This window comes from Natator depressus, chromosome 9 (assembly GCF_965152275.1).
Source record: "Natator depressus isolate rNatDep1 chromosome 9, rNatDep2.hap1, whole genome shotgun sequence".
Lineage (NCBI taxonomy): Eukaryota > Metazoa > Chordata > Testudines > Cheloniidae > Natator > Natator depressus.
Window position 1 is genome coordinate 58,017,427 of NC_134242.1, and position 21,688 is coordinate 58,039,114.

At 56.7% G+C, this 21,688-nt stretch overlaps 1 protein-coding gene across 1 annotated transcript in view; it reads right to left on the reverse strand.

The window, feature by feature from the left end:
• Positions 1 to 21,688, reverse strand: part of SHROOM4 (shroom family member 4) — a 55,515-nt gene that overhangs the window by 25,022 nt on the left and 8,805 nt on the right. The window lies entirely within an intron of this gene.

Sequence of the window (21,688 nt, forward strand, 5' to 3'; positions counted from 1 at the left end):
GAGCTGCTGGGCTGCGCCTTCACCTAGGAGCCAGAGGAAGATGCCGGCCACTTTCTGGGAGCTGCCTGAGACTAGTAGCACCACCCGCAGCCCACACCTCTCACCCCCCCCCCGTGCCCCAACCCCCTGCCCTAGCCCTGAGCCCCTTCCTGCATCCAAACTCGAACTCAAGAGTCCCCTCCCATACTCCGACCCCCTCAACCCCAGCCCAGAGCCCACACTCCCAGCCGGAGCCGCAGCCCCTCTCGTGCCCCAACGCCCTGCCCCAGCCCAAAGACCCATCCTGCACCCCAAGCCCCCCACTCCCTCCCGCACCTCTGCCCCAGCCTAGTGAAAATGAGCGAGTGTAGGAGAGAGTGAGCAATGGAGGGAGGGGGGGATGGAGTGAGCAGGGGTGGGGCCTCAGAAACAGGGCAGGGAAGGGGCCTCAGGGAAGGGCAAGGGTGTTCGGTTTTCTGCAAATAGAAAGTTGGCAACCCTACCCATCCATCGCCAACAAAATCCACATACACCCCCATTCCTCCTCCTACCTCCCAGCGATGACATTCAGCTCCTCTACCTGCCTCCCCACCTGCTCGCCAATCCAAGCTGGGGATGGGGGAAGATGATTTCCTGGGGTGGAGGTGGCAGCAGGGCCCCCAACCCATACCGCCATGACACAGCGCCTGGAGACCAGCTGTCTGGCAGCAAGTGTCTCGGCCGGCTAAGGCCAGGGGCCTGGCTGAGCAGTAGACAGGCAACAGCCCCAGGGTAGCTGGAAGGGACAGGGACCCCAGGCTGCAGAAGCTCTGAGCCAGCCTACCAGCCAGGCCCCACCATGGAGCTGCTAGAAGCACCCAGCCATCAAACAAGGAAACCCAGGTCCACAGAAAGTGTCTGGAATCCAGCCCAACATGGTGTATCTCTCACACCCGGTGCGTTGCACTGCGCGCGCACACACACGCCCCTTCCTAGGACACACACACGGCCCATTCTAGTCTGAAGGAAGGTGCCAGCATATCACTGGGGACACATGTCCCTGCACAGCCACCAGCAGACCAAGACACAGCTGAATGGACTGGCTGGGCTGGACACAGCCCGCCCGCTCCCCACCCCCCGCCCCAGTACCCCCTCTGTCGAAGGCATCCGGTTTCCTCCTCCCACAGCCCTAGGTTTTCTCTCGATCCCAGTCATATTACGCTTGAACCCATCACTGAACCTGGCACACAAGAGGTTAAAGGGCACGAAGTGAGGGGGGGGCAGCAGCTGACTCCCTCCCCCACCCAGCTGGCTGAGGGGAGATGGCCCCTCTGGCTGATGGGGCGCTAGGCTGCCATTTGGGGAAATCCCTCCTCCGGCTCTGACAGGACAGGCCATTCTCAAGTGCTCACCTGGGAGTGCGGCCAGCCAGGAGCATGCGGCTCCATGAGCATGTCACTTGGCCCTGATCCCTATACGCCCAGCAGATCCCCTTACCACCCGTGCCCCAGGGCACGGCAGTCCAACACCAGCTCCCAGGTTGGCTGCTATTAACCCCAGCTGGCTCAGGAAAGAGGGTACCCCCGCTGAGCCTCAGCGTCCTGCCTGAAGCCATCATGCAGCTGCTGGGCGAGGCCCAGAGCTCACAGCCCAGCTCCTAGAGGGGCATGTCCCATGCCACCAGAATCAACTCTGGCCTCCCCTGTGCAGGCGCCTGGAAGGAAACCGAGCTAGAAGGGGCCACAGCGAGAGAGCTTCCGTCTCCACCTAGGACGGTCTAGCTGGCGACATTCACTAAGGAAAATCACCCTGCTAAGAGCCTCAAGAGAGGATCGCTGGTGTGACGGGGGTCTCGGGTCTCAACCCAGCTTTCTAGGGGATGGGGATTTTTGTGCTGGATCAGAACCGGGGCCCAGTACCCCCCTCAAATGGTGGCCAGGAACAGTGGCGGAGGAGGAAGCTGTAGGAACTCCCACAGCCAGCAGCAACACGACCTGGGGAGCCTGCCCAGAGCTGGCTTGTGGGCCTGAAGTGGATGGGGGTCCCGGCCCTCATGCAGCTGCTACCCCCCAGTGTGCTGTGGATGCTCACATTACCCCCAACCCCTCCCACACCATAAGCCCCAAGCTCCTGAACAGCCCACTCTCCCACACACAGTCCTTGGGGGACCTGCCAGCGCCCGACCCTGCCCAGCCCTCAGGAACCCGGGTTAATACAGACCAGGTGGGAAGAACATGGATGCAGTGATTGCAGCACAAACAGAAAAAACCAAGCAGCCTCAGAGCAAAGCCCAGGGCTCCCGCCCCGGGGTGGCCAGCCTGAGCCAACGTGCCCCACGCCCCAGGGCAGACTGGGCCCTAGGGTCCACTCACTCACACTGGAGTACCCATCCTGGGCTGCCATGGAGCCCCCTGCCTAACACCAGTGTGCATCGGGGAGGGGTATTTATGCCCACTCACGAGGCCAGCACAATACTCAGCTAGATGGGCATGCTCCGAAGAGCCTGGCAGCTCTTGGCGGCCCCCACCCACATGGCGCCCCCACTCCAGGACAGCAGCTCCCTGGTCTGGCTGCTGGAGTTCCAGAGCTATGGATCTGATCCGACTCTGGCTGCTAGCAGCACCCGAGCTCGCTCTGACAGAGCGAGTAACCCTGCGCCAGGGCCGTTGGGGAGGCCAGCGAGCTAGGCCCACCTGGCCCCAAGCGCCAGGGTCACAGCCTTGTATTGCCCTCCCCACTCTGTGGGAGAAAGGCCATGCAGAACACGCCAGCAACCCTCCAACCCCTCATCCCTGGGCCTAGCCCCACATGGCTCCTGGCAGCCTTGGTGACAACACACCATCCTGCGGCACCGTCCTGCACTGCTAGTCACTGCCCATCACCATGGCATGTGGACACCCACCATCCCTCAGACATTACCCTATGGGCCCTCCTGCCATGCTGCACCAGTGCAGCTGGGATTCTGGTAAACGCTGGAGAAGCCAGAAGGTGCCTTGAGTCCTGGCCAGGGATCAGCTCCACGGGGTGATCCTGCTCCCCCAGGAGGCTATCAGGGCTCCAGCCACTGTCTGCTGCACCCACCGAGGGCAACGCCGACCTGCACATCACACAGCAGGTCCAGCCCTGTGCCTGACCCCCACTCTCCCCCAGCACGGGCTGCACAGGTTAGACAGGGCAGGTCTTCCCATCCCAGCCCTCGCTCTGCACGCCCCAGTGCCCATCCTCCACTATGCCCCCTTCCTCACCCATCATTTTGGCACTCCTGTCCCCCAGGGCTTTAACTGCTTCCCTGTTGGGAGGACACCAGACCCTGGACCGGTCCCAGATGGGGACCCCCCCACACTCTGCCCACACCATCGGTGCTGCTCCTTTATCTGCAAAGGGGATCGGCCATCAATGCCCCTTCTCCATATCAATGCCCCCAGACACAGCCGAGCCTCCCTTCCCCCACCCTGACCCAACCCTGCTTGTGGAGCTTGGAAACCCCAAAGCAGGAAAGCCGAGTTCCCCCTCCCCCACAAGCAGTGCACTAGGGACCAAGGTGTTATACAGCAGCGGCGCTCGTACCACTCTCCAAAGGGTCTGGTGCTCCCGGGTCCACAAAACCAACCTGGCAACTGTTGGATCTTGGCCTGGGGCAGCCGTCGAATCAACCGTGGGGGATCCGCCGTGGGACAGGAGGCTTCTGCCCCAAGGGGCCAGGTGCTCCCAAGACAGGCCAGGCTGGGGTGGAGGCATGCTGAGCTGAGCAGCCCAGCGGGGCTTGGCGTGGCCTGCCTCCCTCCCCCGCCCCAGTCACATGCATCTCACAGCAAAGAAAGGAAGCTGAAAAATGTCTCTTGCTCTCCCCGCAGATTCCCCAGCAGCGTTGGGGCAGCACAAGAGCCCATTGTGCAGCTGAAATGCCAGCCCAGTGTCCAGAGCTCCCAGTCACCCTGTCCATGGTATCAGTACATCCACCCCATGGCAAGCGTAGGACAAGGGGCTCTGTAGGCGAGGGGAGCTGGGCATTCCAGCTCCCGGGCATTGCCAGCCTAGATCAGTGCCCGAAAGTGCTAGTACCGACAGCCCCACTCGCTGATCGGTGGGCAGTGTGGACTGGGGCCTTGGTTCCTTGCCACTGCACAGAAACTGGCCCCACATTGGCACAGACAGGTTCCCAGTGCTGCCCATCTCCACAGAGAGGCCAATGAGTACATGTGCCTTGGAGGCAAGGCTGCCGCTGTCCCCTGCAAGGGGGCCCCTCCAGCCCAGGGCAGCATCAGGGTGTGTGCGGAGGGGTTCCCCATGCTGCACCTCCTCTGGGGAGGAGACTGCTCCTGGGGCTGGGAGACAAGCACTGAAGCAAACCAACATACGAATCCCTGGGCAGGGTGAATCCACGGGCGCAGCAAGGTGGCCAGTGGCTCCCTGCGCAGAGCGATGGCATCAGCAAGAACATAGCAAAGGTATGCCGGATCTCACCAGCAACAGATGCATGGAGCCCAGCACAGAAGAGGAGGCCGAGGGGGTGCACAAATCAAAGTCCAAACCTGGAGCATGGAGCCAGAGGAGGTGAGCCTGAGACAGAGCAGCTGAGAGCGTCCCCAACACAAGGGGAGAGCTGGCCTCAAACCATCAGGGGTTAGGAGACAGCCCAAAGCCCTCCCAACTCATCTGGGCAGGCAACCGCCTGCTGCGGCTTCAGCAGCATTCCCAGCATCGCCTGCCAGATCCCACTGTGCTGGCTCCCATGCTGCCCCCTCTACACCAGGAAACTCCTGGATCAAACTGCTACTGCCTCCACCTTCAGATCCCTCCATAATGGCCCCTGCAGCCCCGATGCCGACAGAGCCCAGCCGTCTGACCTCAGGGCTTGGCAAGTTCCTCTAGAGCTTCTCGCAAACGGGGTCTGGACCCCCAAATAAAGCAATTCCAAATGCCCAGCGGTGCCTCATGGGAGCTAGAGTTCACAGGGTTGCCAACTCTCGTGATTTCGCCCAGCGATATTTGGTGCTTTTTCTCAAGCCCCAGCACCTGGAGTCCTGTGACAAGAGAAGAATCTCAGCCTTCATTTTAAAAACCCCTATGCTTCTAGCTCTCCGAAGTGCAGGGCAAATCTCACCAGACCAGCCCGGACACTCAGCAACCAGCAGCCAAACCAAGAGAGCCCACCTTCTACTCTGCATTCGAAATCTCCTGGTTCTGGGGGGCTGACTTGTGATGTTTGAACACTTGGGGTTGGCCACGCTGCATCCAGACTACACCTCCCATGATGCACTGAGGTAAGGGGAGTAGGCACATGACAGGCACCGCTTGCCACGGTGCCCCATGGGAAATGTAGTCTGGCCAGAGCACCTGGCCCATAGAGAACGGGAGCCAGAGGGAGCTGAATTACAACTCCCATGAGCAGGGTGGATTTGATTTAAATCACCAGTCAGGAAGACTTGATTTAATCATGCATTTCTACATAAAAGTGCATTCTTGTTGGTTGTTATAACCTTAATACATATTCTTCACAGGTAGAGGAACGTCATTAAAATATTCCCAAACTGGGTCTCTTTTACGGCCTGCTGCCATTATAGGTTTTCCCTTCTAGAGAGAGAATGGTATGGTAGATTTCAAATCACTGAAGTCTACACTCAGAAAGACCTTAAGACTTCTGGAATATGCTGCTCAAACAGTTTCACTTTTGTTTCTACTGCCTGTCCTTCCCTTCTCACATTTATCTCCAGACATCTTCTCCTTGTCCAGATCTATTCCGCCCCCAACAATCTTCTATTAATTGAACTTTTTGAAACTTTGCACTTTTAGAGAGAGGTAAGGGATTGACTCTGTACACAAATTTGCAGAGGGACAATAGGGTTGAGGTCTGTTATTTCTCACCTCTATATATTAATTAATTAAAAACATTTTTGCTGTTAAACAAGCATGTTATCTCTGGAGACACAAATCCACGGTTTGAGAACGGCAAAACTAAGCATCTCTGATGGTATCTTCTAGACTCAGCCCCATTGGATAGATAGAAAGATTAACCTAAATAATCTATACAGAAGTCCTTGGAACCCCATAAAATGGGGTCCCTAATCCATGAACTATTGGAAGTCATTTACAAACTTTTCTTAAACATTACATGAACATACTGTCTCATACTATAGAATTAGAATTTATAATCCCTATTCCATGATGAGATATCTTTGAGCTATAATGTATCTTAATTAAAACTAGCTTTAGATAGGTTTTTTCTCAAAAAACATTTTATCAAAACAAATCTGATTTAAATTTAAAAAATCAGATTTTTAAAATTAAAAAAAAAAAATGGATTTTTATCCACCCTGTCCATGAGGCACTGTGATGCCATTTTCACGGCAAATGGAGTCCGTCATTTCAGACCAAATATCGACCCTCCCTGCGGCCTGCAGAGGCTTCTTGTGACAACAATAATTTGACTGGAAAACTTCTGCCCAGCTCTGTAGTCCTCTCCCCTCCCCCTTGCTCCCCACACGACCCCCATGGAAACCACCACCCGAGCTACAAGCCCCAGAACTAGCCAGGCAGGGCCAGGACTCACCCAGATGCATTGGCTTGCACCCCCTTCCCAGCCCACCTCTGTCCTTTGGCTGGAGGCCCGCAGCGCAGCGATGGCCTCCTCTCTGTGTTCATACAGCACCCAGCAGGGCCTCTGAGCACCACCATGCTATCACTATTATCTGCGCCCACTGCAAGCCATGAGGCCACCGTGCCCTTGGCAGGAGCTACCATGCCCCAACATGGTGCATGTGCATCACTAGGGGGTGCTGTGCAGGGGAACAGCGGGGTGGAAGCCAGCCCTGATACAGCACCATCACCTCAGGGGCTTAAAGTGCCGTAGGCAGGCAGGAGTGTAGCACTAGCCCAGGGGTGGACAAACTTTTTGGCCCGAGGGCCACACCGGGGTTGCGAAACTGTATGGAGGGCCGGGTAGGGAAGCCTGGCCCCCCACACCCTATCCACCCCCTCCCACTTCCCGCCGCCTGACTGCCCCCCTCAGAACCCCCGACCCATTCAACCCCCCCGCTCCCTGTCCCCTGACTGCCCCCTCCCGGGATCCCCCACCCCTAACCACCCCCCCTCAGGAACCCCCCCATCCACCCCCTCCCCGCTCCCTGTCCCCTGACTGCCCAAACCTATCCACCCCCCGCGACTCCCATGCCTATCCAACTGCCCCCTGCTCCTGTCCTGACTGCCCCTCGGGACCCTCTGCCCCTTATCCAACCCCCCTGCTCCCTGCCTCCTTACCATGCTGCTCAGAGCGGCAGGACTAGCAGCTGCCCCGCACAGTTATCTGCGCTACCTGCGCGGCTGCGGGGTAGGGGGGACAGCAAGGGAGGGACCAGAGGCCTAGCCTGCCCGGCCAGGAGCTCAAGGGCCAGGCAGGACGGGTCCCATGGGCCAGATGTGGCCCACAAGCTGTAGTTTGCTCACCTCTGCACTAGCCCCACTGCAGCAAGGGAAACTGAGGCACAAACAGGGAGGAGCTTACCCAATGTGGCAAACACAGAAAGAGTCAGGAGTCCAGTGCCCTGCTCAGTTTCACTGCCTCTTTGGGTACAGCGGCCCCCACCACAGGGCACCCCACACACCCCTCCAGGCGAGAGGCCTGTGTTTTGGTCTCCGGTTCTGTTCCCCTGGATCTCCAACAGGCCCAGCCCCCTTTGGGCAGGAGGAGCACCCTGCCTGCCCAGCCCAGGGGGCCAAATGTCCCCCATCCCCAAGCAATGCCAGGGACAGCATCATGCCACGCCCCACACGCTCACCCCACGCTTGGTGCCACAGCTGGCCGATGGACTCCAGCACAACAGCAGCTTGGCTCTCACTTGGTTCCCCCACCCACTGGGCGCCATTCGGTAGGGTAGGGGGTGGGAACGTCCCACAGGCCAGGGCTGCCCATGGCCCCCCCAGTGCCATGGCACAAATGGGGTGAGTGGGGAGCTTCTGAATGACCCTCCCATGCTTGGTTCTGGTACCAGAGCACCCACACCAGCCTGCTCCTCCACAGCCCATGCATGGGCAGTGCCAGGGAGGGACGGGCATGGCCAGTGGCTCATGCCTAGGCTTGTCCCAGAACAGGATGTGATTGAGGCTGAAGATCCTTCCCCGGCTGATGGAGCTGGGTAAACCGGCTCTGCTCCCACAGGGGTACCTTGCCTGAGTCCCTCCCGGGAGGGGCAACAAGGAGCCATTCCAACACCCAACATTAATTCACCCCCACATCACTGACCGCCCCCCCGCCAAAGTGACAGCACGGCTTCTGCAGGATCTGACCTGTGGTCCCCAGCACTGCACTGAACGCCAGGGCACCCACCAGGCCCTGCTCTGGCACAAGCTGAAAATAACCTGAGCTGGATTCCCAAGCCCCCCGGGAACGGGCTGTGGGGCCCCAGCTTGGCAGAGTCCAATGCGGGGCTTGAGGATGCTACAGGCCAATGCAACCCCCATAGAGCATGTGTTCCCCACCGAGCCAGGGACACCCTGCCCCAGATCCTCACTTCTATGGGCATACAGCCTGGTGCTGCCAACTGGGTCCAGGGCAACTGACTCAGAGGGGAGCACAGCCATGCCAGCTCCTGCACGCACCCCAGCCATCCCTGGGGACAGCGACTCCCAGCCAAGGAGATACTAGACGTGGCCCTGCTTACCTAGCAAGGCCTGGAAGGAGCTACAGCTTCAGATGAGCCAAGGAGACGAGGTGCATTTCTTGTCACTTCCACACCTGCAGCTTTGGTAGCATCCACTCCACAAGCCCCACGGCCCCCAGCACACAGCAGGCTCCCCCGGGCGCGCAGTGGGCTGGCCATGGGGCTCCCCACAGGCCCCCCCAACAGGCATGCTGGGGCTCCCCACGGGGCCTAGCAGACTCCCCACAGCCTCCCAGAACACACTGGGTTCCCCCAGCCCCTATGACATGCAGCAGGCTCCCCACAGCCCCCCAGCAGGGCCCCTGGAACACAGCAAGCTCCCCTGGCCCCAGGAACTCCCGGGGCTCCCTGGTGCTCGCTGACAGTGCGACGAGTCACAGGCTCAGCACAAAGTCCTGATCGATGCCAGCCAGGGCAGAGCTGGGATTTCAAAAAGAAAATAAATATCGCTCCAGTTCCCAACGCCGGATTCCTGCCATCTCTGGCACGCTGCTGAAATAGAGTCCAGATGAGGGGATGGCCCAGTACAGCTCCCACCCCATCTTTCAGATCCCAGCCAGGAGAGGAATCTCAGCGCCTGGGGGAAGGAGTGGGGAGGGAGCTGCACACCAGCCCCAGGTCACAGCAGGCACTGGGCTCTGTGCAGTCCATGGAGAGAGGAATCAGCACCACCATCCCTGCCATGCATGGCACAAGGCACCAGGGTGCTGCCCCCAGGTGCTGCCCTCTGGCACTGCCAGCTCCAGCTGAGCCACAGACCAGAGATGGTAACAGCACAAGCTCCCGCTAGCCAACCTGCCCTGGCTGAACCCCTCCGGGGGAGAGAAGGGCTCCAGGGATGGAGGGGGGACAGAGGGGCTCCAGCCCACCTGCTCTATGTCCCCCCTGCTCATGCTGCAGGCCAGGGAGCTCCCCCAGATGCCTGGAGGCCAAGAGGGGCTCGAAGATGCAGCCGTGGGCAGGCAGGCATGCACGGGGGTCAGAGCTGACTTTGCTTATAGAAGGTGGTTTGTCTGAGTGGTCTGTTTTCTTGGGGTGGGGGTGATGCAAGGCCAGTGCCAGGCCCAAGGGCAGGAGAGCTGATAGGGCTGGGCTGGGATTTCCCTGCCTGTCCTGGGCAGGGGTGGGGCAGAATACCTCAAGCCTCCCATTCATCCACCTCCGGCCTCCAGGGCTGCTCCTGGGGACAGGGAGATCCAAGGACAATGTTAAGCACCACTTTGGCAGATACAGCTCAGCCACCAGCTCTCCCCAGAACGGCTGGAATCATGCGGGGGGGTGGGGGGGGCGCATGCCAGCAATTCCATAGGACCCCAAATTGGAGAAGAGGGGCCAGGACCAACACAGCCAGAGGGGCTGCAGATCGGGAGTGAGGGGCAGCGGCAGAGCTGGGGGAGGGGGGAACCCAGGGTTGGGTTAGCTGAGGGCAACAGGTTGGGAGTGAGGAGCATGGGCAGAGCTCATAGACTTTAAAGCCAGAAGGGTCTATCGTGATCATCTAGTCTGACCTCTTGCACATTGCAGGCCACAGAACCTCACCCACCCCTATAATAGACCCCTAACCTCTGGCTGAGTCACTGACATCCTCAAATCATGATTTAAAGACTTCAAGTTACAGAAACTCCATCACTGACACTAGTTTAAACCTGCAAGTGACCCATGCCCCATGCTGCAGAGGAAGGTGAAAACCCCACAGGGTCTGTCTCAATCTGACCCAGCGGAAAATTCCTTCCTGACTGCTAATCTGGTGATCAGTTAGACCCTGAGTATGTGGGCAAGATCCACCAGCCAGACACCTGCAGGAGGAGCCCAGGGCTGGGCTAGCAGGGGCTGCAGGTCAGGAGTGAGGGGCACTGCGGGAGGGGGCACAACCAGGGGTAGATAGCCAGCAGGGGCTGGGACAGTACCATGCCAGTGAGCATGAAGCACCCTCGACTGTAAAGGCCCATTTGGCATGCCCAGCAGATGACTGGGCGCAGGGTGAAACAGGCACTGAGGGGAGCTGGTAAATGGTGACACCTCCAGAGGGGACAGAGCCCAGCACCCTGATGCTAAGCTCTTCAGGCTGGACATTGGATCAGTGCCCCACACTGCCCCCAGGAGGTGCCAAGGGAACTGCTCTCCAATAGGCAGGCTGCTCCCATGAGGTGGGCAGCGCAGCTCTGCATGTTGGCAGAGAGCAGGCTCCCTGCCACCCCCTGGACCCCACATGGGATGGTTCCAGGGCATTGCACCCAACAGGAGCTTCCAGCACAGCCTGGGGCCCCCTCTGCCATCCTGGCAGCTGCCCCCCAAGAGGCAGATGCACTGCTGAGCATGGGGGCCCATACTGGGCCCTGCCCATGGGAGATGCCAGCTCTGAGACCTTCATTGATGTGAGCAGCAGTATGGACACTCCAGCCCCACTGCAGCAAAAGCAGGCACCATCTTTGCTGTAACTGCATGGGCCGGCAACAGCCATGCACCCCTTTGCTCTCAGTGCTAACAGGAGGCTGCTCCCCATCCAGGGCTCTTTCAGCAGCAACCCACCATCTGCCAGAGCCCCCTCTCCCTCTGGGGCAGCATCCCCAGCTCACTGTGAAGGACAGTGACCCCCAGCATCAGAGGTCTAGTGACCCAGCTAGGGACACAGCCTGGCCTGAGGCAGCTCATGCTCTGCCCTGACCACTAGGAAACAGCTGCCCAACGGCCCCATCAGCCCAGAGCTGGGAGTGGAGCAGAAGGTTGCAGCCACAGGGATGTACCCAGGGCAGCAGGACAAGAAGAGTCTGTGGCCAGGCACTCACAGCAAGGGCAAGGGAGGGCCTGGGATGAGGAGGGGCAGACCTGGTCAGACTGGGCTTTACTGGTGCTGTTACAGCATCAGCTCCCACTGCCCCGGGGATCCCGGCCTCTCACGCCCCAAGGCTCCACATGTGGAAATGGAGGCACAGAGGTCATGTGGCCTTGACTGAGGTCATCCATCAGCTGCAGCCAGGAGCCCAGACCGGGACGCATGCCACTCGCTGGGAGCCATGGGTCAGCTTTCACCCTGCGCCACACGAGGGGCGCTGCCCAGGAAAGTGGGCATTGCCCAGTGGGAGCAGCTTTTGGCCTCTGCTCCCCGGCTCCCACTCCTAAGCGTCCATGTCAGGGGCAGAGAGTGTGCACTGCCCTCCAGCTTGGCTAAATAGGGAGCCCACCTAGGCTATCACACAGCCAGACCAGGGCCCAGACTCAGGACTCCTGGGTTCTTTTCCTGCCTCTCTGTCAGCCCAGACAGGTGACCTCCTGCCCCTCCCCCAGCTCTGCCCCATTCTTGGGAACATGCCTCATCACTACCAGGCCCATCCCAACCAGAGCCTGGTGGGCAGCAGGTCCCCCTGGGCACAGCGGGATGCAGGGCCAACACCAAAGGGCCCATGACGACTGGAGACAGTCCCCCAGGGAAGGAGCACAGGCATGCAAGGCAGCACCAGCACTCGCAAATCTCACTTGGGCTTATAAATGGCGCTTCACACAGGGCAGCCAAGGGGGCTCAGAGAGCAGCTGCCGGAGCTCCTGCCCTAACCCAGCCTCTTGGGGCCCCCCACCACACACTGCGGCTTCAGGGGGCAGAGGCAAGGGGCGCCCAGGACCTGCAGCTCGCTGGTCACCTAGCACCACTCTGAGAGCAGCTCCTGATGCCCGCAGGCAGGGCCCCCTGGCTCGGCCCTTAGCACTCGAGTGAAGATGGAGCAGTGAGGGGGGGCTGCCCTGCTCGCATGCTGGCCTCATCTCTCTGCATCCCGGTGAGGGTCAGGCACTGGCCAGGGGCCACTGGACCTCCTCGAGACAGGCAGGACTGAGGCAGCCCATCCCCCACGCCTGCTGTGCTCACAGGTGTTGGAGCCCCACCAACATCCGCCTGATCCCCGAGATCAGCTCCACTCAGTTCTCCCATTGCTGGTGGAACTCGCCCTCCTGCTGTGGCCCAGCCCTGGTGACCAGCCTCACCCTAGGCACCACGAGCTGGTGTCCCCAGCGAAGTCAGACCATCCCAGCCCATCCACCACCCTCAGCCAGGATCCCCATGCTGCCCCCGGTGGGCATGTTGGTTCCTGCTCATACACTTCCCCCAAGCCTGGGGGGACTGCAGCCGGCACCCCTCATGCCCCTGCCTCTCCTTGGAAACCCCGCTCGGTGTCCCAGCTGCCCTGCACAGTCCATGTCCCGCTCAGAACCGAGCCAGGCCAGATCTGGTCCTGCGACCTATGCCACAGCCCTATGCACGCTGCACAGCAGCTCAGTCACCGTCTCACATCCCCCTCCGCTGTGCAGGGCTCGCTCTCGGCAGACACAGCTCAGGCCACCTGGCGCACATTGGCCTCCAGGAGCGTCAGCAGAGGCTCCCCTGCATCCCCCACCCCCATCTGCCGTATACCACTGGCAAGCACAGAACCAGGCCACGCCCCTCCTGCTAGAGCAGAACGGACGTGGCCAATCCAACAGGGTCTGGGGAGGGAACGGCTCACCAATGGAGCACACTGGGTCCCCAACAGGCCCCAGATCTCTGCAGTCACAGCTCCTGAGCCAGGAGCCCCTGCCTCAAGGCCTCAGGACGAAGGGACGGGGCTGGGGGAGTGACCGGCCCAGGCCTGGCTCTGGCCAAGCACAGCCATTGGCAGCTGTAGCGGGACACAGTGAACAAGGCGAGTCTAGACGCTGCGCTGACGTCATCACCAGGGTCTCCTCCGGTGACCCGGGAACTATGTAATTCAATTACAGCCAGGCCCAGCAACCTTCCCAGCCAGGAACGGGGAGGAGAAAGTGGCTTTGTCTTAATTAGGGTGGGTTTAAGAGCCGATTTCCTGCAGCTCGGCACACCGCCACCCCCCTCCCCCCGGCTAGCCAGGCCCAGACTCCCAGCCACGGATGGACGCGGGGGAGGGGAAGTCAGCAAAAGGGGCTCGCTTTCCAGGGGAGTCCCAGCCGCTTCACAGCCAGCCCAGTGGGGACCAGAAATGCAGCAGGGAGCGCTCTCCCCTTTGTGGCATGAGGGCGCTGGGCCAGAAGCGCTGCCTTCCTGGACAGCACAGGGGAGAGTCCCTGAGCACACAGGGACTTTTAAATAACAGCCGCAGGTGCTTTGCACCCCCAAAGCTCTGTTGTCTTGACCAGACTCCAACTTGGGTTGGTCCAGTCCCCCTGGATCATTCACTTCCTGTCTTAAACTGCTGGGCAGCATTGCTGTGGGCTATATTGCCGCCTTCAGAGGTGGCTGCATTTCAGTGATGGACAAAGTGATTCTCCGTACTGGGCGGAGAAGTACAATGGCCAGGGATCCTTTGGTATGGAGGAGCCCCTCTGGCTTGAGCGACTCAGATAAATTGATTAGTCTCTAAGGTGCCACAAGTCCTCCTGTTCTTTTTGCGGATACAGACTAACACGGCTGCTGCTCTGCAACCTGTGCAGGCCACATCCCCTTTGCCTAGAGCCCAGGCACAGCCCCTGCATTCACAGGCCCGGACAGGTCGCGTCACAAACGCTCATCTAAGGATTTCTTCTGACCAGCCCAGCACTGGGCTGAGCATGCATCCGGGGGCGGGGAGCCAGTCCTGAGTCCCCACCCCCTTGCCCGCTCAGCTCAGAACTGCTCCTTTCGGCCCAGACAGCCTGTGCCACAAACTCCCTGCCCCCAGCTTCTCCCTGACCTCAGCAGAGAGTGCAGGGGGCTATAAGCCAGAAGCCAAGTGAGGGGAGTGGAGCAGGATCCTCCAAGCAGGCCCAATCTGGCCCTGGATCCCAGTGGCCAGAGACTCCCGCAGCCCCTAGCATTTCACCAGCTCCCCAGGTGGCTCTGGCTGGCTTGTTCCCCAAGCTCACTAGTCACCCTGCCTAAAGCACAGCTGCCTGCCCATTTCAGCACAGCGGATCCCAGTTTACTCACAATTCAGGGAAAGAGCAACTTCCCAACTCTGGGCCAGCCCCCACAGTCCCCGGCCATGCCTGGGGAGCGCTCCCGCCCTCCACAGCCCCAGGATCGCTCAGAGTCTGCCACGTCCTCTAAGTGAGGGAGGATTTTGGCCCTATCAGCTAACCCAGCCAAGCAGAGCGCAACTCCCCACAGATCCCACCTCACTCCATGGGACAGCATGGCTGAACCCATCAGCATTCTTTGTGGGGGCGCTGCCTCCAGTCAGCCACATGGAGAGCACACCTGGGGCTGTCTAGCAAGACCTCTGCCCTTCGAACCCCCGCAGTGCTGGCTGCAGAGCCCAACAGAGGGGCTACAGGAGCTCACACTCTCCCAGAGGACATGATCGAAGTGGGGGAGGGGGGGGAGCTTCGGTTGGGAGCCCTCCAGCCATGCTGCTTTACCGACCCTACTGCTGTCCCCAGAGCCAGTTGTACCCAGCAGCAGGGGAACAGAGGCTCAGAGCCCACTCAGGAGCAATCAGAGCATTCAGCAGTTGGGAACATAGCCAGCCCTAGCGCAGCACTCGCTTTACAGCTCCCCGGGGTTGCTGCGCCAAAGGCTCCCACCCAAGGGCTACAGCCGCAGAGGAGCAGGTGTCATATGTGTCCAACCAGCGCCCCAGGGACAGAGGGACAGACGGGGGTGGGAGCCAATAGACATTCCCCTAGGTAGGGCTGCTAGCCCCTTGGGAGACAATGACCTAAAACCCCTCGGTCATCTACCCAGGTATTACTTTCCCCGCTGCTGTGTCTGGCTGGCTGCTGCCCTCCACCCCAGAGGTGGCTGTGTTTCAGCAGTGCTGTACTCCTACCTGGACTGGGGCTGTGTGGGTCTCTGGTCAAAGGGAGGCACAGTCAGGTATGGTAGACACAGGACCATCCCTGTGTTACATCTGTTCTGATAAGCAACGTTGACCAGCTGCAAGGGGAGGGTGGTGGCCACTGTTTCAGTAGGACTTACTTTATTTCTTAGTCTGCCTGCAGTGTCAGTGTGTGCGCACACATAGGGAGATCCCCCATTCCTGCTGGGTGCGCCGTGCTTGTGGAGGACAGGTAGTCAATGGGGAGCGGCAGGTGGGAAGAAAGGAGCCCTGATGCCTGCACAACATTTTCCTAACTAGGGCAGCAGGGAGGTTGGCACCAGCCAGGAGAACCAGGGCAGACCCTTTTGGAACCCTGGGAGGTGGGTGAGCACAAGTCCACCTACATCTAAAGGCCCCTCCCCTAGCCTTGTGGGAGGGACCACTGGACCCAGGAACCAACTGAAGATGGGGGACAACTAATGAACAACAGGGTCAGGAGTGAAGGTCACAGGTTCAAAAACTAGGGATCCAGAGGGGGACACCAAGCAGAGAACCCCGGACAGCGCCCACTGCTCCTCAAAGCTGTCTAGGGAGCCAGCAGACGCTGCCCAGAGGAACAATGCCCAGATGCATGAGACAAGGGAGGAGCAGAAATAGGCAGGTGACTGGCCCTGCCCCTGTCCCCAAGGGCACAGACCCATCAGAGAGAAATACCAGGATTCTGCCGGCTGGAGCTGAAGGTTATTTGTGGACAGATGGGCGGGGAAGGCAGCTGGGAGCTAACGGGACTGAGTCACTGGCTGTCCTGAGAGCCCAGCCCCAGGGCTCAGACAGGGCCATCCCTTTGTCTGGCAGGTTTCATGAGGGCTGCGTGCACTGGGGGAGGCTCGGGGGCTGGCACCCCTGCTTCAGGGGCCAATTCCAGCACAAACAGGGGCTTGTTCTGCCTAAGCCACTAAAGACCTCAGTACTGAAGGGAAGAGGCTTCCCAATGCAGGCCTGCTCCCCCGGTCACCACAGGCCAGGGAGAGACAACCCCCATCCCCTTTCCCAGACCTGCCCTCATGGCTGCAGAGAAACCCTTCCGAACGCAGCACAAGTGTGACCACAGCAGGGACACCTGCCAATACCCCAAAACAACTCACAGATGTGTTGACCTGAAGCCTAATGATATCACTTTGAAGAGCAGAGCCTGCTCCCGCAGCAGTCAATAGCAAAGTCCCATTGACTTCCCTGGCAGCAGGACCTGGCCCTGCATTTCAGTATCGACATTAATTGTTTCACTGCTAACCACAGTGGTGGGAGCAGGTGGCTAACATGCTCATCCTGCAATTCCAAGGGGCCCAAACCCTCCAGCCAAGCCTCTCCAGGCAGTGTGGGGATCGCGCTACAAACCCCCAGCAGCCCCAAGCATCCAGCTCCCAAGCCTGCACGGGCAGTTCGGTGCCACTGCGCAAGCTCAAGGCAAGAACCACTCTCTGCCCCTTCCCTTCCCGGGGTCACTCCCACAGCACCTGCCATTTCTCTGGGCTGCCAAAAACCATCAGCCGCGCTCAGCTTCCAGCTCAGCTGGGCAGAGACGGGGCCTTGGAGACAAACCTCCGCCCAGAGATCTGCCTACCGACAGGGAGCCTCCCCGACAGCATGCAGACAGACACACTCCCCACCCCTCAGCAACATGGTCCCCAGCGCACAAACCCTCCACCCCCACATAACATGCACCCAGAACTCCTCCCCCGTCAGCTCAGTCCCCCGCAGCAGCGCTGCACAACCACATGAGGAGCGTCCTGGACGTGCTGTTGCTAGGGGCAGTCTGAGGACACAGCACACACCTGGGCCCCCCAACTGGAATTCAACCCTCTCCCCTCTGAGCTGCAGGATCTTTCATACCAACCCCGAGGATCACCTTCACAGCTCACCAAAAGCATGGCCCAGCACAGCGCCCCCTAGCACCACCCTGGGATGGGGCACCCCTCTCTGCACCATTGTGGGCTCCCCAGGAGGTTTCCTGGCCAAGCACCAGCCAGCTCCAACCCCCAGAGCCCAGGTGAAGCGGGAGCGCCAGGCCCCATTCTCACCCACCATACCCGGGGACCAGAGAGCCCCAGGCAGTCAGGGGAGCAGGTGCTGCCAGTGGCCCCTCACCCTGGCGCTGGGCCTCCCCACAGAGATGCCAATGAGTGAGTGGAAAAGGCTGCGTGTGCCAGACACCCCCAAGGCTGGCCCTGCCCTCTCCCGCACATGTCACATCTGCTGCCCTCAGTGCGGGTGTGCCTGGTGGATGCAGGCAGAGAAGTGCTCTGGAAATCCCTGGGCATGGGTGCGCTCCCCACCTCTGTCCCCACAGTGGGGACACTCCAGCCCAAGGAGAGTGGCCCCAGCTTCGGGATGACTCAAAGCTCTGAGCACCCAGCTCCAGGAGACCTTGGCCCCAGCCCCCACAAACAGATCCAGTCTCCCTCACTCCTCAGCACAGGTGTGCCCTAGGCCTGCTCCCACTGGCTTCGTACACATCTGGAGAACAGTGGCTGAACAGTGGAGAATAGTTTTACTGGAAACCAGTAACCAGCCAGAGCTGCCAGGCACATCTGCCCATGCTGGACAGGGCCACCCACCACTCCTGGTACAGGCTGAGAGCCCCCCAGATGCCCCTCCCGAGAACCTTTCGTCACTGTCAGCAGGTGCAATCACTCCCAGCCAGCACGGCTCTGGCCTTCAGCCTGGCCTCCCCATCCCCCCCCAGAACCCTAGCACCAGGGGAGGCAGCACGGGCAAACATAGCATGAGACCAGCATCACTGCAGCCACTCCGTGCTCCCCAGCACAGACCCCTGTGTGCCAGCAGCCCCAGGACCCACTCTCCGCCAACAGGAGTGCAAAGAGCAAAGGCTGGGCAGAGGTGGGACAGCACTGGTCACGCAGCATGGGACACAATGGAGCCAGCTAGGATCTATGCCTAGCTCCAGCCCCGACGCAGGGAGCGAGGGCTGGCTCTGCCCAGGGAGCTGCCAGGAAGCAACAGTTCCAGCAAAGCCCTGAGCTGCTCTGGAGGATCCTGCACCTGCAGAGAGCCGCAAAGAAACTGTATCCTTTCAGCCTGCAGGGTGGCACTTCCTCGCAGACATGATGAGGGCCAACAGCACCGCACCAAGGCTGAACGCTGGGCAAGGGACAGGCCTGGGCGAGGGCTAAGCCCCCATCATCGCAGAGGACTGGCACCAGCCCAGCAGAGCTGCCCAAGGCTCCTACGGACAGGACAGCCTGCGCTGATGGAGCAGAGCACCTGGTGTTACACTAGCCATGGACCGTTCACAAGCAGGCCTTTGGAGCGGAGCCCGAAGCTGGAGCGTGGAGCTGCAGTTTTTTGCCTGGAGCTGGAGCGGAGCCGGAGCACAGAAAATCTTGACTGGTCTACTGCTCCAGGTTCCCCCCCATTTTCAATCCAAAATGAATGATATTTAGCAAGAAAGTCCTAAAGGTGCCAAAAAGTTTCAGATTGTATAACAACTGATATTAACATCTACTTTACCACTTTACGCAATATGTCACAGTTATTCTCACATCAGCCGAAATCAAGATTTAATGTACAGATACAAAATTACAAAGGTTTTTGGAGATATATTTTATTAAAGAATCAGATAATTATCAGACATCCGGCTACACTGCAGACTGCTCCCACCCTTGTGCCAAGGTTAGGGGAGTACGTACTCGCATAGATTAGTTAGATAGATTAGTACTTGTTGATACTTCTTTTGTAAGGGTTGATCAACGAGACGCTCTGAGTGCTGCGATTATGGAAAAGTATGACGCAAGACGCAACATTTAAGATATCACAAACAGGTATATTGCAAAAAAAATAATGTTTTTGTTTATTGATATATTAAGATATCACAAGAGATATTAACCACCATTAATCACAAGAGATATTAACTCACACGGGCTCCCGTAACCATTTGTTCATGCTCCCGTATCACTCTGGAAGACTTATTTTATACATCATCTGTTCAACGGTCTTTGGTAGCGTTGTTTGTAATTTTAAATTTATTGAAAAAGTCATGTGCAGCAGGCATATAAATATACAGTAAACATTTTTGCATAAATTAGGAGTGATTTTTGTGATATATCCAGAGTGATTGGAAAATGTCCAACAAAACTTTGGGGGTGAATGCTTCGGTCATTTTAAGAAAAAACGTTTCTGTGAACACGTGTCCTAAAATTCTTCCTAAGGGCGCTACAGTCCCTTCAAGGAGGTGTTGAAAAGTTAATTTCTGATTAATATCTCAAAAACGCTTTAATATAAAGTAATGAAATTACGTCTGTGTCTTAGCGTTAGTATGTGCTACCATATTACATTATCCAAAATTATTTAAACCATAGGCATCCCGAACTGGCGGTGGGTCACTTTTATTTCATATTTCAACAAAGGCTTGTCATCGACTGCCCCTGGCTACGAGCGGTAATATGTTCCATAATAAATTAATAATTTTGGTTATTATTTATTATTACATTTAAAATTTATGGTTCCAAAGTTGAAAAATAAGTAATAAGTAAAATTGTTTGTATCATTCTAAGCATCTAAGCAGATTAACATTTCTAAACAGTTTTCTCAGAAATGGTTAATTATACAAAATAAATTAAGAGTACCATTTTAATGCATGTTTTAGCATTAAATCATATTCCAGGGTCGTATCTGTTAAATAGTCAAAGATGTAAAAAAATATTAAATAAAATTGGCCCAGTCCCCCCAGTTCACGACACCTATAATTTAAATAAAATTATTTGAATGATGTTGTATGATAGAACATTGGAAATAAACTTTAACGGGAAAGCAGATTCAAATTGCAAGCACAGTCCTTTTAGTAAAGAGAGCAAGTTTTCAGAAATATGTTTTTCCTTCATCAGGCTGGAAACATTATAAACATATTTCCGAAAATTTGCTCTCTTTACTAAAAGGACTGTGCTTGCAATTTGAATCTGCTTTCCCGTTAAAGTTTATTTTCAACCTTGTAATGTGTAGCCTCGTTACTTCCCAACAATTAATGTTGTAGAACAGCGATAGCATGTACTAACGCTACGGCACATACCAAATTTCATTGATACATCTATATTAAAGCATTTTTGTGATATTAATTAAAACTTTGGAAAATATTTTGAATATTTTTACCGCAAAATTTCATAAGAAAAACTTGCAATTTATAAATAAAAATTTATATTAGCTATGTATATTAAAAATACTTCATTAAAACTGAAAGAAACATGTTAAAATATTAAAATATACTTTAATAATAATTGTGTAAAAAGAAAATGCAATCATTTTTGTCCAGAAAATCCAAAATAAATTCGAAGTACCTTAAGTGGTTAAGATATCACAAGCAGGTACATTATAAAAAAAAATGTAATGCTTTTTGTTCATTGCTTTTCAAAGATCATTTGGAGAACAAGAAACATTTGGCTGCGGTAGCAGCACAAGAAGATTTGGCCATGGCTTCAACAAAAAAAATCAAATCTGCCCCCCATGATTGATAGCCGATTTACAGAAAAGGATCTCAACGACGTCTTTACTTTTGAATTTGAAAAGCCCAAATTTGGGCTTTTGGGAAAAGCAAAGAAGAAATCGGCAACGTGTAAGGTTGAAAAGGAAGTGAATGGCGAGCTCAAACCATGTAGCTTCAAGACAAGCAAAGCAAGTGCCATGAAAAGTCTCAACCTTTGGCAGCACGTAAAACGTAACCATCCTGAAAACTATGCGGCTCTGGTTACCAAAAAGGACCAGGAAGATGAGGCAAAACAGAAAGCTGACGCAGCTAAACAACGTTCATCTGGCTCTTTGAAAACTCCTGGAGAAAAGATTTTTTGCAGCGCTTCATCTGAAAAGAAACCCAAAATTGAGCAAACAAAACTTGACTCATATTTGAAGTCCTCAAAGGTTACAGTCACCCTGGATGCCAATACTTTCCATGAAGGGCTGATGGAAATGGCTTGCTTGAGTTCAACACCACTCACTACCTTTAGGCTAAAGAACAAAGGATTCCAAAAAATTGCAGGTGAAATGGGTCGGCAGCTTGGCATTTTGACGGGGCACGATGCGGTTCGTCATTTAGTTGTCAGCACCGCTGAGTCTGGTCACGAAGAGCTCAAGAAAGCTTTGGAGCAAAAATTGTGCTACCTGAAAATGGATGCGGCAACCCATGGAAACAGAAATTTCCTTGCAATTAGTGCTCAGTACTACGAAGAAGGAAAAGATAAAGCTGTGGTAAAAACCTTGGACATAATCAACACTGAAGGGCATCGCAATTCTTTGTATGTGAAAACTCAAGTAAAAGCTATTTTAGAA